The sequence below is a fragment of the Heliconius melpomene genome, chromosome 16, assembly GCF_056956725.1.
Source record: "Heliconius melpomene rosina isolate 202511_hmr_F chromosome 16, ASM5695672v1, whole genome shotgun sequence".
In the NCBI taxonomy this organism is placed as follows: domain Eukaryota; kingdom Metazoa; phylum Arthropoda; class Insecta; order Lepidoptera; family Nymphalidae; genus Heliconius; species Heliconius melpomene.
This window is the reverse complement of record NC_140404.1, coordinates 6527912-6548523: the sequence shown is the minus strand read 5'-3', so window position 1 is coordinate 6548523 and position 20612 is coordinate 6527912. Positions and strand designations below refer to the sequence as shown.

Sequence of the window (20612 nt, the reverse complement as noted above, 5' to 3'; positions counted from 1 at the left end):
ATATACATATTATTTACCTAGAAAAGATTCAATTTTTTTAGTTTTTATGATAAAATGAAAAAGAAATGATCGACCAAGCATGTCAAGGACAAAAATATCGGTACTTTATAATCAACATCAAACAAAAGGATTGGACGACGACATTTTATAAAAAAATAGCACTTTATCAAATAGAAAGACGCGTTTCGTATACTAAACTACTCTAAGAATTGAGAATGACTTTGACTCGCGTTTCGCGATCTGATCTATCATTTATTGAACATGAAGCTAAAAAAAATGTTTTGGGTCCTTGAAAAACATGTACACTTTGCCCCCAAAAGATATATAGAAAGACAACACATACTTATGTTGACTGCAATCGTCCTGTTTGCCTACAATGTTGTAAGCCATTGTGTATCGATGTTCAATAATACCTTATCTTGAGGTGTTGTCAAAATTTTTATTTTATACCATAAGATGTAATTTCTTTATTTTTTTTTAATTGTTAGACTTTATATTTTGTTAAAAAAATATTTATTTTATTATCTGTCTTTTTTTTATAGTATTATTTTCTTAAGAGTCATCCCATGTGGCCAAAGACTGAAATTGTGACCTTAAGTTACTTAAATCGTTGTGATGCGTAAAGTTTTATAAAAAGCGATTTTATTTATATTGATTTTGTTTGATTTAAAGCTATTCATGTAAACTAAAACATAAAATTGTCTTCTTCCTTTAAAAAACAGACGGAATATGACCAATAAATACACTGGTCTGACAGACCCGACGTCCATATGTGTGTTATAAAAAATTCACGTCCATAGTTAAAGGTTAAGAAATAACCAACTGTTAAGAAGCGATGGCAAAAATATATAAAATTGATTATAATAATTTAATTATTTCATCTATAATGAAAAATCGATTTGACAAAGAAATGGTCAAAATAAACAGATATTTAGCTCTACGATTAAGCATGAGGTAACAACAAAAAATATTAACTGTGGGGGCATTCCCCTCTCTCGATTCGCCCGACGATACAACACTCATTTATTCTGGGTCGTGAAAACACGTATTATGTAAGTCCTTGCAGTACAGTACACGTTTTGTTTCATTTTTGACGCTTATTAAGTAGAACAATGCAGTATATTCATTTATTGTGGGACATATTTTATGGTTGATAAAGAAAAAAAACATGGCGGTTAAAATAATGTAAAGGCTTTTACTTTTTCATATGAATTGGTGAGAATTGTAAATAGTCATGAGTGTTTCTAGAGATGTTTTCTAGGGGGACGCCTGGGCTCAAGCTTTGCTCATCCTAGAGTTGGATCTGGTCACCGCCCTCACAATAACACAACATGTTGTAAAATTACGTTTTAAAACTTCACATTTTCCTTTATATCTTAATTCTTCGGCTTAGCGTGTAACATATACCCGTTAGAATAAAATAATACCTATACGAATCATTTTAATTTGACTATTTAAAATAAGATTTTATATTTAAATCTTATAATAACATTATTTTATAATTATTACTATTTTTCGTGTCTGGCACTTCGCCCAAGAGCCTACAACCTTCCTACTGTATTTCCAAACTAACAATTTACTTGCTAATGGAGTTCTCGAAACGAAATAAATCACGTTAACTAAGATACAAGTGGAATAATAGAAGAATTTGCTAAGGTTTTGGAATGAAGAAAAAGGTATTTGTATTTTATATTTAATTTTTTATCTTTGACTTCTGAAGTCAATAAGGAGTAGAGTTTTTTTATTGGTTTCTAAATAGAGTTCTTTAACTCGTTAATTGCAATATTTATATAGGTTACTATAGTATTTTATATAAATAATCGTATTATAAATTGTACCTATATCTATTTTTATTAAAATATAAAATGCAAAAATTACACGACCGGCAGATCGACCCAATTCCGACTGGCAGACCGCCCGCGTTTATTTTTCATATACGAGAGAAAATCAAATAACATTTCCACTATTCTTTTAGAACTAATTAACCATTCAAATGTTGGCACCTAAATTATATTTGTTGACAATCCCAAACTATTGGTTTTTATAAGATATTTTGATTAATAACTCTACAGACACGTATCCTGTCTGATTTTTGTTTGGAAAAAATGCAATATAAAAAAACACGATAAGTACTAAAAAATATAATAAAGCTCGTTTATATATTCTTATAGTCACTCTACAGTCAGTAAGGCATAAGCTGAGCTTTGCATTTGTGTGAGCGTACACAGATAATGTAAGTGTGACGATGATTTGAACATTCCTTAATTGATGTAATAACCTCTTGTACTGGCAACAACGTCAGGTGCGTAAACATTAATATTTAATTTATACGTAAAAAAAACGTTAGCACCGTCATTGTAAAGGAATTGAAACAAATATGTAAGAAAGCAATAAAAGAAGAAAATAAAATCGTAGTTGTTCTTTTAAGGCATAAGAATAGTGATGTGACTACGATTTTTTAAAGATATAACGGACCAAATCATTATTTACACAATTAACACAACAGACGAAAATGAAAATGATGAGCATGCGAGTTCTATGTAGAAGAATTAAATCGATATATGGTTTTTTTTAATGGTGGTTAATAATGCATTTTATTTCAGAAAGTTTTCTAGCTCTACTTTTGGTGATCACCTACACTAATGCAATGCTCAGCTTACACCTCGCCGAATACACATTGTACAGTATAAAAAATTTTCAAAATCGGTTCACCCAGTCAAAAGTTATGAGGTAACAAAAATTAAAAAAAAAATACAGTCGAATTGATAACCTCCTTTTCTTACAGAAGTCGGTTAAAAATAATTTTATTTAAATAAAATTCATACATTGACCAATTGAATGACCACTTATTATGAAAAAAAAAATACAGTCGAATTGATAACCTCCTTTTCTTACAGAAGTCGGTTAAAAAATGATTTGTTACTATAATAGAACATTCGATAAAGATTTTATTAGCATATTTGTTACTTCTTTTTAATATCAAAGTGTGTGAATTCCGTGTTATAACGCCGTAAATGATTATAGGTACCTCTCGTGTTTCCGGTGAATTAAAATACTGAGAAAAGACACGTGCAAGTTTTTCTTCGCATTAAACACTCACGGCAAATGCAAATGTTGAAAGTTCGCATAAATATTATTAAGTTAAAAACTCAGAAATATATATGTACTTTTATGATTTCAAGAGAATCATAATTTAAAATATTTCCATTATTATGTTCATGCTAATACATTTTACATAAATAAGTGTAAGGCATATTATTAGAATTTTTGTATATTACCTTACATTTAGGATTCATTTTCAAGATATTACAAGAAGAATATTTTTCTCTACTTAAATACTGAAAACGAGTCATTCTGCTTCTCTGTGACATGATATATTACAATTTACATCCAATTGGTAATGAATCGAGTGTAAATAAAGGGCTAGGCAGGATGATACCAGTCTCGATGGCCATAATGAAGTTGATTAATCAATATAATCAGTATAGTAGAATTAAACTATATAAAAACTAATGGGAAACGGAGAGTCTCAACACTAGGTTCCCTCTGCCTACTACAAGGGATATCGCGTGAAGCGAAAAAAAACTATATTACAAACAAACAATATTAAAAAAATAATATTTCTAAGATAGATATATTTTCTATAATTCTTTTGTATAAATATAATAAATAATTTTAAAATACGCAAGTTTCACAATTGCTTTGTTTTATGTAAAATTATGTATAAATTTACTGTTCGTTGTTCAACACCTTAGTCTTGGAAGGAAGCCAACGTGAAAATTGTGCGGAACTACCTGTCGATCACTTTACCGCTTCCTCTGCTTTTTATTAGTTTTTTATTAGCTTCACGCTGCCCCCGCGTATAGCAGCAGAAGGAACCTGGGAACCTAATGTTAAAAAAATATCTCATTTTCCACTCAATTCTTGCATTGCATGTAGAGTGGCTAAACTCAACGCCGAGCTAAAGCACGTTACAATTGCAAGGAAATAAAAATATTAAATACAATTAATTATTATATCAAATAGTCTGCTTATAATTATTATTATATCAAAATTAAAGAATACCAACTATATATTTGTACATTATTGTGGTATTTTAAATCTTGCATTGCAAAAAAAAATAAGAAAAATATACATGTTAATGAAACAAATTAATCCTAAGGAAATAGCAAAAGGAAGTCGTACGAAGTTGAAATCATATTTTCATTTGCCAACATCGTAAAAAAATTGATTCACATTATTCAGCTTCACGCACACAGCAGGGTAGGCAGAAAGAACCTAGTGTTAAGACTTTCGTTCCCCACTTTCTGTCGAATTCTGGAGGCATCGCGTGTTGAGTAGCAGAACTCAACGCCAAGCTTTGCCTCGACACCAGAGCGAAGAAATGTAAATATAAACGTAAACAAATATTTCACTTCCTCGAGTGGGGATCGAACCCACAACCGTCGTGTTACAGTCACACCCTTGTGCCGCTGCGCCATGACGGCTTCACATTATTCAATTTTGATAAATGATCAATGCAGTATTATATGACACGTGTGGGTGGATGAATATTTTTTCATAAAACATTTTGCCTCGATCAACCTGGCCTGAAGCCAAATTTTGTTAGATAATATCTGTACATCTTCTTTTCTTTGACTGTTAACCAGATGTCTAAAGGTTCCATTTAGTTTATTTGTCTTAATTTTGTATTTTTAATATAATCTATTTTTATTTGTTAATTTTGAAAGCCAATGACGAAATCTAATTTAAATCATTAAATCATTTTCAATTATAGTTTAGTTTCTCTATGTTAAGCAATACAGGGGTCTGGTGGGAAAAAAGAAAGAGCGTTATAATATTTAGTTATTAATTTTAACATATTATCTTAACAATATAAACATAAAAAGTTGAAATATACCAAAGGATATAGCAGTAAGAAAAGCATAATAAATAATACAAGTGAGCGCACTTTTCTAACTTCATATTAGATTTAAGACATAATTTTCCACTCTAACTAAACACTGATGTAATATTTAATTTTAAAGGCAATTTTAATTGTAAAAGCAATATTTTTTGAATATTTATTTAGTGCACGTCAGCGTCATCCGCACATGTGTGTAAAATGTTAACACCCAATACACATTAAAATTAAATAATAGCTCAAGGCCTGTTTATTTCGGTTTTATACCACAGTGTACGTCTCGCAATATTTTTTTCTATTATCAACTTCATCATGTCACAAATATAATGATTAAAAATCGATGTCTGATGGAAACTTACAGCTTATCCATCTCTATACGTCTTGAGGACGTTGTGGCGCAGCGGCAGAAGGGTGTGACTGTAACACGACGGTTGCGGGTTCGATCCCCACTCGAGGACGTGAAACGTCTGCATGCCCTGCTGTGTGCGGGATACAGCGTGAAGCTGATATACATCTTAATTTGAAGAGCATAAGTAAAATTATACGAATGCGTTACTACGGTTGTTTAAAATTCTATTCGTAATTCTATTCGTATATAGTATCCTATGCTTAGTAAAGCTATAGATATTATAAATAAAACCACCTTAATTTTGGGTTTATTACATTTTTTTGCAATCTTCATTTATTTTAAATTATTATAATAAATTTTCAATAAGAGATTGGACTCCATCGACGTGGAGGTCTATGTCCAGCAGTGGGCGGCAAGGCTGAGAACGAACTGGGTACACTTGCACTGATAAACAATCAGTCAAGGTTGATATAAATGTAAAGAGTATTTTAATATACGATATTAAAATAAACTCACTTAGATATTTTTTTTAGGTATATTTTTTTCTATGATATCATTAAATATTTAATTATTATCTCTAAACATTTCGATAAATGAAAAGGTGAAAGGTTATCATCGTTGACATAAAATAATGTTTTTCAATTGAACTCATTTTTATCATATTAAAATTATTTTTAAGAGAAGTAAGTAAAGTTTTGGCTTTTAAAAACTGAAGCTACCAAATATTATAATAGTTTATAATATATTATATCCAGACAGATCTAAAGTAGTATATTAAATAGCGTGCACCCATTTCATTACCGAGGCAGAAAATTACTTCCCTGGAGAAAATCGAAATAAATTAGGCGTACACACAGATGTCAAAATATCAAACTAAGGTTATTATTAACTACCTAATTAATTATATGAAGCTGTCATGGCACAGCGGCACAAGGGTGTGACTGTAACGCGACGGTTGTGAGTTCGATCCCTACTCGGGGGAATGAATTTATTAAAATATAAAATAAGGTAAAAATCCCTGTAAAAAATCCGCAGAAAATAGAGAACAGAGTGTCTTAGCACTAGGTTTCCTCTGGCTACTCTGCTATATGCGGGATACAGCGTGAAGCATTTTTTTTAATTAATTATCTTTTCTGTCCAATAATAGTTTGCCTTGTATATTATTTGGCACATTAAACATGCTCTAGTATGAAAAAGATAACAAAATTTTAAACTAAGTATCATCTTTATTTAACCTTCGCTGATATGAAGTTTTATTTAGCAATGAATCATTTAAAAATCAGAATAATTATTAATTAGAGAAATTAAGTATTAGGCAAAGACGTCACGGGATTTTTCGTAACAATAAAATGGATATGGTTAAATTGATTTTAATTTCTAATATAAAAAAGATTTAACTCCTTAGAGAATCACTTTTAAAGGGGTATTGTATGTGACATAAATTGAACTCGCACCTCTTGGAAACATTCCAAATTTTTTTGCTTTCAAAATTTTATATCAATAAAATTTACAATTTTGATAATTGAATTTAGATTTTTTGTAATTGAATAAAAATTATTATAATATTTTGGTATTATTATAAAGAAAAAGCTTGATTAATAGATACAAGATCAGTTCTATAAAATTGGAAAAATTTGAAAATCTATAATTTCATTTAACTACCGAGCCTTCAAAACATCGTAAAACTAACACCGCATAAATAACCTTGATATTTAATTAATGTATAAAATTAACATATACTTAGGTATACATTTACATTTTATGGTGCCCACAGCCGTAATCTTCTTTATATGTTTATAATTTAATTTTGAATTTATTAGAAAAACTTTAAATTATTTATTTTTGAGCTTTAGCTACAGTTTTTGTGGGTGGTCCTATGTTTCTGTATTTGTTAGCCATTTTTTTGTTTTTATTATTGTACACATTGCCATATTAATCCTGCTAGAAATTTATTTCATGTATTTATTTATTTTACAAAGGCTTGTCGTCGACGCAGGGGCACGTCACAAGCATGTGGCTATAAATACGACAGTTTGTGGGTTCGATACCCACTCGAAGAAATTAAATATTTAAAATTTTAAATAATTCGCTCTGATGTCGAGGCAAAGCGCGGCGTTGAGTTTCGCCACTCAACACACAATTCCTCCAGAATTCAGCGAAAAGCGGACAACGGAAGTGTTTAACAGGTTCCCTCTGCATACCCTGCTATGTGCGAGGTTACAGCAAGTATCTATAATAAAAATATATAATATAAAATTTTATTATGCTTTTACTTCTAAATTAACCAAGCGACTGATTACTTAAAATGTAATTGTGATATAAATTATGATAACAATTTTTATTTCTTACGTGCGATTGCCACACCTGCAAGCCTGGGCTATAACTATCTTTTTATGTATAACATTTGTAATTTATGAGCAATTTTATTTTTTAAATGACTTTTTTCTCCTCATTTTTTAATATACCTACATTTGAGTAATATATTTTTAAACAACATTCACTCTAACATAAATAAGAAAATAACGACTTCACATAAATTTTGACAGTTCTACTTTTAGATTTCTAATAGGCGTGATTTCTTTTGTTTCTTTTTTTTAATATTGCTTTTAATGGAAACTTCCTTTTTGTAGTCATTAACTATTCCACGAACGTTAAATATATTTTTTTAAGCCTAGTACTGATTACTTTTTAGAATCTAAGTTAACCTTTTGGCGAGACGTCCACCCCGAAACAAGGAGGAAAAATCATCTACATTCCCATTAGTTTCGAAATTTTACACCGTAAGTTAGCTACGAAAATAAATAATGAAAGAGGACATTATATTTTAAAGTAGTTGCATATACTAAGAAACTTAGTTGGAATATTACTACATTATACACTAAGAGTGCTTACAGACATCTTCAAACAGCCCGCTGGCATTTCTTATCGTCCTGCAGAACTACCGACAAATTATTATTGAGTCGCGTCCAGACCCGACCTCTGGCTCCAACTCCTTATCAGGTTAATGTGTGTCTATTTGCAAGTTTAGAACAATTAACAATGTTAATGCACTGTCCTTATCATTATCATTTTATGTTAATTAAGATCTAGGGTGATGTTATAATTTTTTATAGAATTTTTAGATATGTGAGAAAGAAATTAATTTAAATATATTTTGAAATATACTCGTAAGAAAATACTCGTTTGTATGAAGGTACTTTCGTGATTGCACTTTTTTCCAGCAGAAGGAGCCTAGGGATAAATCTCCTTATCCTATAATTGAGTCAAATCTTAAAATAAATAATAAATTTTTATTTAAATGCCAATAAAAGAACAAAAGCAAGACGACCTTGCTAAATGCATCCATTAATTATTTTATAGTATTTTATTTTTCATTCTACCATAAATTACAATATCCATGATGTAAAGTTTAATGAAATGTTAAAACTAGTATTTATAAATGCTCATCACATATTACCTATATAAATATACTTAATTGCCTACAATTCCTTATACGATGTAGGTATCTATTTTAAAATTGATATCGTAATAGAAACATACAATTTGCTTGATATTAACAGCGTTCTTTACAATCCAAGTAAAATAATTGCAATTTACTACTATATTATAATGATATAGTAAAGGTAAATAATTTAAAAATATTTTAAGCGTCCTATGTATCGCACACGGTAGAGTACGTAGAAAAACCTAATGTTAAGGCACTCCGTTCCACATTTTTCACCAAACTCGAGAGCGTAGAAATGAAAATAGTAGACATTTTTTTTCCTCGACTGGAAATCGAACCCACAACCAATGGAGTTAACCATACACTTGTGTCGGTACGTCACGACTGTCCTCAGCAAGTAATAAAATAAACGTAAACAATTAAAAAAATATATAAAAAAAATTTTATTTAGTATTAAAATATTTTTTAATAACTTATGCCTTGCCAGTAAATATAGAGCCGGTACTCTAAAGGCTACGCTCCAAACGTCGGCGCGTCGGCGCTTTTGATGTGGAATGGCGAGATAATTACAGAATTAACGATCTGGTAGGTCGAGGCAGTTTTATCACAGACTGTGCTATCTACAGTCCACACAGGCCTTCCTACTGCACCAATTCACAGATTTTAGGCCTTGAAGTTAGTTAGCTGACTTAGCGTCTCCCAAATTGGGCTCCGGGGTCGCTCACATTTCTAAATGACTAATGCAATTGCAAAAAATAATTGAATTATCACTTTTAATGTAGATTTGGAAGATGGCCGTCTATGCAATGCTAGCAGTTTCTGGTTATTATCTGGTTTGTTTAACAAACTAGCTTATAACATTATATATAGGGATAGAGAATATCGAGAAACCTCTATCAAAAGCAAAGTAGGCAGAGGGAACCTAGAGTTATGACATTTTATTTCGTATTATTTAAATATTATATTTCTTCGAGAAGGAATCGAACTCAGAAGCTGTTCGTTTAAAGTCACACGCTTGTACCTAAGCAAACTGGCCTTAAAAATAAAATATAAATTTTATATATAGTTAGCAAAAATATTGTAGAATTTATAATAAATGTATGATAGCATCACATAGCTCTCCGCATAATTAAGATCTCTATCTGTACGTTTTTACATAAACCTTAATGTGTGCAAGTTAACAATGATAATTGACTTTTATCGTGTACCTAGTTACTAAAACATTTTTACTTTATATTAAACCTTTTTTTTTTAAGTTTAATACTTCTATGTTATTTTAAAATTATATCTATTTATAATAACTTTGTAATTGTTGATTAAATTTTAATATTTATTAATAATTTATGAAATATAGTAATTAATTACTTTAAATATACTTAATTTTTCCGATTTATTAAACTACAATTTTATTTAAAATTACACTAGGTTCCCTCTGCCTACCCTGCTGTGTGCGGGATACAGCGTGAAGCTGATTTAAATTAATTTTGATTTTTAACTTTTATTTTTCCACTCGCTTTGCGTGGTGCTATTATAAACCGTATATATATAACTAGAACTCTTTAGATATAGATATAGATATAGAAGATATAAATTATTATTCGAGTTATTTTATATACCTAGTTGTGTAAAACTAAAATACTAAGTAACAACATCGAAATCTGTAATATTATAATTTAATAGGTATTCCTTAACTTTACTTAAACTAACATAAAAACAATCTAAATACTCATCTAAAAATACAAACTCTAGACATAAACAATACCATAAATAGACTAAGTCTAACTAACGAACAAACAGACGAGACAAAACCACCTAAATAGCTGGCAAGGCTAATGGCACAATGGAGGCGTCAATAGAGCATTCCAGGCGCGACCTGTAACCTGGTTAGAGACTTTATTGGGTCACCAGCTACTCGATTATAATATTTAAATGACATCTTAAAAGTATGAATAAATGGCGGTTAGTGGGTTCGATTTTTACTTTAGTGAAATATTTCATATGTTATTTTTAATATCGAGGCAGAGTTCCGCCACTCAACACGCAATGCCTTAAAAATTTGGGGGAAGTGGGGAATGGCAGTCTTAACACTAGGTTCCCTTTTTTGCAGGCTAATAAAACTATAAATTTTAATATTTATCTGAACATTATTGGAATATATCTTAAAATTCTTATCATTGATTACAGTTTTGCAAACAAAACTAAGTAGATACTTTTATACTTTCAAACATTGCAAATTTAAACAAAAATATAGAACATAGAGTAGCATAATCTAACGTTATCTAAAGTAATACACGCTACTACGACTTTATATACTCATTTTTACGTACCTATTTCTTTTTTAGGTTCACATTGTACATCGCATGCAATATTGTAGGCAGAGGGAACCTAATGTTAAAACACTCCGTTCCTAATTTTCCGTCGAAATCTGGAGGCATTACGGCACCAGAACTAAGAAATAAAATTATTAAAAAATCATTTCCTCGAGTGAGAATCGAATTCACAACCTGTCACGTTTATAGTCACACCCTTGGGCCCCTGCAGCACGTCAGGCCTCAACGTTCCTATTAAATTGTCACATATTGTTTATTTTAGACTAGAATAATATGGATATTTATAATACATTTTTACACATTTACAATTTGCAATTAACTTGCATTATTGTTCAACGCTTCATTACCTACAAACTACAACACGATTAGACATGTCCATTGTAAATAAATACCAGTTTCTTAATGATAACTAATGCACAATAAATGAAATGAAATTAATTGCAATGGAAATGTAGAGGAGGTCAGTCGCGGTGCAGGAATACAAGCTTGTACCCATATACGCGACAGGTTATGGGTTCGATCCCTACTCGAGGAAATTAAATATTTATTTAAATTTTTCTTTTTTTGGTCTGGTGGCAAGGCAAACTGAGGCATTTAGTTTCGCCACTCATCACGCAAATCCAGATTTTGGCGGAAAATAGGAAAAGGAATGTTTTAATACTAGGTTCCCTCTGCCTACCTTGCTGTGAACCTAAAAAAAAAGAAAATGATGAACCAAGATGAATTCTCTTGTCTAATTTCCTGCGTCCTACATAAAAACAGCTGGCTATCCATATAAAGAAGAGTAAACGTTGTTGGATAAGATTGTTTGTGGAGAACCAATATTTGAGGGCCTCGGGTCAGGCAAAGACGCGACGTCCATTCGCAAGTGCAAATTTTCCGAGATAAAAATAATCTATGCTTATAAAGATTACGATAAACGCAATATATATGCGTTCTCGACAAAAACAAGCGAACGCCTCTAACAAAATTACCTACTTTAAAATATAATTATTACGACAATATATTTTACAGTTATGAAATAAATATTAGGAAATAAAGAAAATCTAATCAGCTTCACGCTGTATCCCGCATACGGCACGGTAGGCAAAGGGAACATAAAGTTAAGACTTTCCGCCGTATTTTTCAACACATTGCGTGTTGAGTAGCGGAAGTCAACACTTAGCTTATGCCTTGGTGATAGAGAAAATAATTACAATATGAATAAACAATAATTAATTCCCTCGAGTGGGGATCGAACCCATAACCGTCGCGTTACAGTCACACCCTTGTGCCACTGCGCCACTACAGCTTCAATATTAGGATTGTCCTCATTTTATTAACTATCATAGCTATTAATGGCTTAATTGTCCAGATTACTAGATACAACCAAATTACTCACGAATCTATTAAGAAGATGAAGCGAAAAAAAATAAAAACTTTAATAATATGAACACTTGTAGTATGTACATATGTTTGAAATATAAGAAATAGATTATTTCATTTCCTACCAGGATGTAGGTTATAATAACTAAATATTCAATTCACGCGGCGGACTGTAGATGAATCACAAGTAATAAGATTTATCATTGTTGATTTTTCTTGAATATTAACCGTAGCCAATTGTAGTCACTATACATACAATATATTAAGATAATTAATTTATATTAAATATTACAATTTTACAATAAGCAGTTCTTCAAAAAAACATAAACTTGAAACTGCTGGAAAGTTGGACGTTCTCATAGCAGGATTTGAACCCACGCTGCTTGGACTTGGTCCAAATGCTCTAACCAATTAATCTATGCGTCCTTACTTGTGTTCTTTCATTAAAAATTGAATATTCATATGCAGGTTACGTTTATTATGTAACCTGAGCAACGGTTGCAAAATAACAAAGCTGAAAAATCTTTTACAATTGTAGTTAAGCGGCCATAAACAAGAATATTCTGGAATTGTTGTGCAAATTGCCTGTAACTCGTAAAGGACCTTCAACCGGCATTATTAACACTATCGTTCTATTAATTTTTGGCAGTTTACCATTTAGTGAAACACAAATGAATTAGTGTGACGTTTGATGTTTATTATATTTACCCAAGATATAAAGTTTCAATGATGGTATATCATTCATTATTTTATTATTTTGTGCTTCTATTTCAGATAAAAGTAGGTCTTATATCTATTTATTTGCAATTTTGTAATTTAAACTTGTTTCTCAAAATTTACAAATTTATTTTTTTAACTATGGCTGCCATATATTCTTTAAGAATAGGGAACCTTTGTATTTAGTTTTTTATTAAGTTGTTACCAACTAATTGGACTGATCCTAAAATAACTTCAATTGCCAACGACGAGGACGTGACTCGATAGTGACCCACTCTCGTAACCAAGATTCACTAAATATGTTTCCTCATGAATGAAGATATTTCAATTACAGCTGAATCAGAAATTGCATTTATAACAATAATTCATTATAACATTTTAATTTCTATTGTCCTCATCTTTTAACTTGTATATTATATAATTTTATAAATATTTTAAGTATTCTTATGTATCCAAGAATATTTACTTAACAGCGCTATAACTCATATTTTCTCATTAGAAACTAGCGCCAAACGAGACGGACGTTTCCTCAGCTTTGTACTCAAATTTAAACATAGAGATTTGCATGAAAAATTAAAAATAAACTTCAAATACTAATTTAAAAGTATTTTATTACTAAAATTGAATATAAATTGATGAATTATTTATCAAATTAATGTCTAATTTATCAAACGTCAAGCTTAAATGTTTCCGATTCAAGTTATTTCTATCAAAAATATTTAGAAACGTCATAAATAAACACCATAATGATAGATTAAGCAATCGGCATTTTAATTTATACTCGTTCGTATCCCACTCGAATTGTTCAAGAGGTTCTCGAGAATTATCGAATATACACTAAAGTAAACAAACAAATTTGGATTCATATGTCGATTCGTGTCGTAACAAAGGCCCTCCCAAAATTTTTTAAATCGACCTCATACCAAGGACATCTAAGCCAACGATTTGTATAGAACAACAGTGTTAATTTATTATTTCTGTAAATGCATGACTTCCGCCCTTTTGAGCTGTAGGAAGTGATTAACGTGTTGTTTCGTTAAAAAAATAATATAACTTTGAACGTATTACGATAACACTTTACTAAATGCTCGTGTAGAAGTTGAGTATTCCAAGGTGTAAAAACGAAAACAATGTATAGAGTTGCTGTAACTATGTTGTCACATATGAGAGAGATATTTTTACTTTAGGTTTTTAATAAGTTAAATATAATTTACGTTTATATTTCCATTTCTTCGCTCTGGTGTCGAAGCAAAGAAAGTGGGGAACGGAATATCTTAGCAATACGTTCCCTTTGCCTATCCTGCTGTGTGCGGGATGCAGCGTGAAGCTGATATATTTAATAATTTAAAATATTAATTATTATTAACCTCTGTGCCTAATTTCAAGCGTACGACGTGATATTTTTCAACGTCCACATTGAATTCGGTTTTCTAATCAGTAACAGTTTAAATGTGAAGGCTCATTATGCACGGTGTTTACGGATGTGTGTGTGAGCGTGTGTGGGTGTGCTATAAACAAACACATACTAATTAACATCCATTCATATGTGTGGAGGTCATTTTGCTTGTGTGCGTTACATCTTATCGTGAATACGCGCATTCTCACTTGAGTTTAGTCTTAACAAAACACTTGTATTGTTACTTTGAAATAAGTTAAAATATATTCTAAGTTGGGAGGTCGTCGTAGCGCAGCGGCACAAGGGTGTGACTGTAACGCGACGGTTGTGAGTTCGATCCCCACTCGAGGAAGTGAAATATTTATTTACGTTTATATTTCCATTTCTTCGCTCTGGTGTAGAGGCAAAGCGCGGCGTTGAGTTCTGCCACTCATCACGTAATGCGTCCAGAATTCGACAGAAAGTGAGGAACGGAATGTTTTAACAACTAGGTTCCCTCTGCCTACATGCTATGTGCGGGATACAGCGTGAAGCTGTTTTTTTTTCTAAGTAACATATTTTATAAAGTAGGCATTATATAACAGAATTCATTAAATAAAATAGGTCAATGTAAGTCGTGTGTTTACTCATATTCAAATTATTTATTGTTTAAAACTTCAACGTAAAATGAAACTTCCCTAATCCTTTCTTGTTATTTTTCATTGTCATACATACATTTTAGGTTAATACTTGCAATAAGATACAAAAAACATATGAAATTTGGATGGGTGGATAAATACAGCAATGGATTTCATCAATCAGTACAAGAAAATTGACAAATTTTGAAAGAACCTCTAAAATGTGTCATTTAATTCTGTACCAATCGCCATAGATGAGGAACAAAGATATCGAAAAACAACAGATTTTGTGCTATAAGTACTTAACTACATTATGGTAGAGATTGTGTTAAAAGAAAATTAAAGCATAATTAAATAAGTATCCCGCATATAGCAGGGAAGGCAGAGGGAACCTAATGTGAAGTAGACGTTAAGTATAATTAATCTAAACCATGTTAAATTATATTACTACATTTTATAAACGAAGCCCTGTTAAAACAATCATTTCGACGAGCTCGTGGACAGTTATAAAAAGCAAATGTTATTGCGAAGGCGGCGACTCATTCATAAGCTGCTCGTTTCTTCACTCAATTTCGTAATCGGATTTTAAATTTATTTAAGCTTATTCGTTATAATTAATCATGTGAGATTAAATTGTTAGCCATCTGTCGTATTGATACTAAAATACGTTTGGTTTTCGATCCTACAAATTTGGGTAAAATATGCTTTTCTAAAACTTTTTAAAACTTTTCAAATTTGGGTAACTTATTTGTTGTTTGCCTCGTTGGTCCAGTGGCTACAGAGACTGATTGCTAAGTTGAAATATTAGATTTGAGAATAAAGTTAATGGATTCTTATCTCAAATAATTAATACAAATATGATGGCTTTTTTAATATAATTTTAGCCCGATATTGAATATAAGTGACGTCCCTAAATAAGTACACAGAAATCCACAATTACACAAATTTTAACGTATCCTCTACTAAACAACTTTTATCCTTTACATAAGCCTATTATTCTTAGCACCAATTATACACCGGAAATTATCTAATTTAATTTAAAATGAGGCATAATAAAGATCTAAATTTCTTGCCTTTGTGCTTAAGATTATTCCAATAATTTATTACTTAAAAATCAAATTGAAAACAGTTAGAGTTTTAAGATATTACAGGATTATTGAATACTAAAATGATTGATAGTGTGTCAAATTTCAACTAAGCCACTTGTATTTGTGGTATATAACAATTGATAATGAATATTCAGGATGTTCTATATTTAATAAGGCTGGTCGTGGTGCAGGGGCACTAGTGTGTCTTTAAACGATAATGGTTGGGAATTCGAGGAAATGGAGGAAAAAATATATATTTATAAATTTATATTTTCATTTCTTTCAAACCGCGTCTTTGAGTTCCGCCACTCAACACCCCTGCCTCACGAATTAGACAGAAAATGGTCTTAACACTAGGATTTCGGGGTACACGCGTGAAGCTAATTTATTTATTTGTTATTTTTAATTGTATATATATATATATATATCGACGTACATATATTTATATATATATATATATATATATGTGTGTGTGTATGTACGTCGATACAATAGACTCATGGTCTGATCGCTGTGGCTTTATAAAAAGTAATCCTGCTTACAATTAAGTGTCCACTAGATTTGTTTAGCATTAATTTCCTTTGTTTTTATTACAAGATATTCTTTACATTAACTAGTTTATACTTTAAATAGATACAGTTATTATATTTGTTTACATACAGGTATATGAATTGATGACAATATTTAATTAACGTTTTCTATTTTCATATTTATATTATATACTCGACTACGGGACTACGAAATAAAGGAACCATTTAATAATAAGCAGAGACAGAAAGAAAATAGTTATTTTTTTTAACTTCACACTCTATGCCATACATGGAAAATATAATGGTAGGAATAATATATGTGTTAAAACACATCCCATTTAGGCACTTAACTCAACGCTGCACCTTGCCAAACCAAAAAAATAAATAGGTATATTAAATATTCCATATCCTCGAATGAAAATAGAATCCACAACCTGTCGCTTTTACAGTCAAGAGCTTGCAGCAGGCATTGCTTCACGACTGGCCTCTGTACCTCTGTAAAGAGGTACTTGGTCAAAAATAGTGTCATCACAAGTGGTACTTTAACCTGCTTACGTAGATTTGATATCAACGCTATACACAACTTCTATTACGGATTAAAGACTATCTAATCTGTCAAACCAGTATCGATGGCTATAATGTTATACGTTGATTTTTATCATTGAAAAATATGTTTTCATGCATAAGTATATAAAAAAATTTCGTCAGCTGATTATTATTATGAAGTAGATAAAAAATATTATATACCTATTTATGCTGGAGGATTATTCTGGAATTTCTACAATTATTTTGTATCTTTAAAACGTAATACTCAGAGGGTGAAGGAGGGGGGGGATATGGGTATGACTGGGGGGCGCTGAAAAAGGGGTAAAACACCCCAGGCGCGAGTTAAGATCGCTACTTCACTGGTAATACTTAAAAATAATTTGTGAAGTGGACTAAATATAAATAAAAAAACTCCATAGCCTACATTACCATTTACAAATATTCATCTTATATGAAACAAGATAGACAAAAGGAACTTCAGTAGTATTATTTTAAAACATTGCGTGTTGAGTGGCGGGACTCAACACCACGCTTTACTTCTGCACCAGAAAAAGATTTATTCGCATAAATAAAAATATTAAATATTTCATCCACCGAGGGAAAATCGAATCCGCAACCAGTCGCTTTTACAGTCACATACGCACTGTACCACGAGTGGCCTCTAGATATTACATAAAAATATCTTATAGACGTTAAAAACATCCTTGCTTTTAACATAAACAGACGCTCAAGGTTTCGCCCGCTGTAAAATTACAAAGTCATACATTTTCATATTATGCACAAAGTAATTAATTAAGCGGACATATGCAATTAAGGAGCTGGTATTTTTTTGTTTTTATTGTATTTCGGAGGTCGGTAAAAATGTGCAAATTTTTTATTTATTTACTTTTCAGCTTCATTCTCTATCCCGCTTGTAGCAGGATAGGCAGAGGAACCTAATATTAGGACACTTCTTATCCCTTTTTTTCGCGGAATTTTGTAGGCATTGAAAGTAGTTTTGTAGGCAAGAAATGGAAATATTAAATATTTCATTCCTTCGAGAGGGGATCGAACCCACAACCAGTCGCGTTAAAAGTCTCACAATAGTGCCTGAGCTACAATTCGTCTTTTTAAGATATAAAATTTAAAATTGAGCAAAAAACTTGATAGGTATCGCGACTTTTTTTAGTTCGTACGTTATCAAAATCATCTAATGTAATGATTCTTTTTGTGCTGTATATTTTAAAACTTACAAAATATTGTAGAAATAAAAATATGAAATAATAGCTTTTTTACTTATGTAATTCTATACTAAATTATTAATGTTTAACATATGTTTTTCATAAAAATAATTTACGCTATTGCCGTGTTTCTACTCTATAAGAAATAGAGCGAGAAAATCACGGGAATCGAACCTGTCCCGAACCGAACCTGAACACTTGTCCCTGCCACTGCGCTACGACGGCCTATGTTGTTTTTTTTTCTATTTTGTTAATAATTAAAAATTGGTTTAGAGAATAATGGATAGAAAATCACATCTAAAAACACGATATCTCCTTCTTATATAATTGAGTTAAAAATGAACTTAGGAAAATTAAATAGAGACGTATTTTATAGAAAACTGTAAAGTTTACTTGGTAGAGGCCAGTTATAGTGCATTGGCAGAAGTGTGTGTAGCAAACGCGACTGTCTGTAGGTTCGATTCCCATTCGAAGAATTAAAATATTCATTTAAATTCAAGGCCAAGGCGTTGAATTCCGCCATTGAACACACAATGCTTCTATAATTTGGCGAAAAGAGGAGAATGGTGTATCTTCTTAATACTAGGTTCCCTCTGCTTACTTTACATGCACGGGATACAGGGTGAAGCTGACTTGGTTTACAAATTTTTCATGAAGTAACCTAGATATATGTTGATGAAAGAGGAATAGTGTAATGTTAACATTATGTGAGCATCTATTTTAAACATTTATGTTTATTGACGTTTGCGAAAGAATAGAGCAAGACGCTTCGTTTAATTATACCATACAATGGCTGCATAAATTTTGATTTATATTAAATTTATGCTAATAACGTATTTAATATTTAAATGTATATAGTGTTTAGAATTATGCTATATTAGTATATATTATAATATATTATTAAATAATAATAATAAAATAGGTTTAGTTACCAGAAAATATACGAATAATTTTCCTTATTAATTTCATAGCTTAGTACTTATGACTTGTAAATAATTTATTAAATAATATTTTAAACATATCTTATCAAGAATCAAATTGGGGAAAAATACAATCAGTTCTGAGCTGCAGGAGACACACAAGTGGATAAATCTCGAATATCTTTTCGATGTTTACTTTACATATTGCTCTATACGTATGCTAATGAAACTATAAGCAACATAAATCATACACTTCCATACAAATATATACCAATTCACGGCGATTTCGAAACGGAAACAAGCGAACTCTCGGCTGAATAAGGAAACGGGAATACGTGATAAGCAGTACAAAAGCGATAATTTCTCATGTTTTCCGACGCAAGGTCACGTTTACCTTAGCACGTGCCAGGTACGGCGTGCAGCATCTGGATCAGATCCTTGTTGTCAGCTCCGCTGTCTCCGAGTCCCAACACCCTCAGGGTCGAGGACTGACGGGGTTGCTTCACTGTCGCTAGCAGAGATACTAGCCGTAGCGCATCCGCACCGCCCGGCACAACACGCTCGATCAAAACATAGCTCTCACGAACCTTTTCGACACACAGACTCGATTTGCAAAATTTATTCATCGCATCCGCCGAAAACACCTAAAATTTTTACGAGCCCCGAGAATAGGCACGGTGTGTAAAGTCCCCGCGGGTTCCGCTGTCACGCGGCACAAAAGCACCATGAACTGTTTAAAAACACCATGAAATGGTAGAGCAAGTCGGCAGGAGCCGGGAAACTCGATTTCGCGATACAAACGTTAGTGCGAGGCGCTCGCCGGCTACAGTACCGCGCGGTAAACAGACAGAGCGCGCCTCTACAACATACGCACACACTCACACCCCCTGTACACATTCACACACACCAATATGACCCAGCGCGCGCATTCTCGTTCTCTACAAAAATAGATATCACGTCATCGCGGACCAATCAGAATTGAGAACGATAACGACATATTCACATCCCATTGGTCAAGACTTCATTGGTGGATTACATACAGTTCAATTAGCGATTAACTAAAACTTTTTGATAAAAACTAACCGATATCAAATCATTTAGATAGTTATCAAATGTACTGGAAAGTAATAAATATTATCAGGAATCTAAATCGAAAATTTGTATTGACCTTGAGTTTCTCAAATTA

The 20612-nt window shown here is 31.5% G+C and overlaps 1 protein-coding gene across 1 annotated transcript in view; it reads right to left on the bottom strand.

The window, feature by feature from the left end:
• The window catches only part of Atf3 (Activating transcription factor 3), a 50249-nt gene extending 29972 nt beyond the window's left edge, over window positions 1-20277 (bottom strand). Inside the window, exon 1 of the mRNA XM_085199024.1 lies at window positions 19821-20277. The gene's annotated coding sequence lies outside the window, so the exon portion shown is untranslated. The remainder of the gene's footprint in view (window positions 1-19820) is intronic.
• Window positions 20278-20612: the final 335 nt, after the last annotated feature.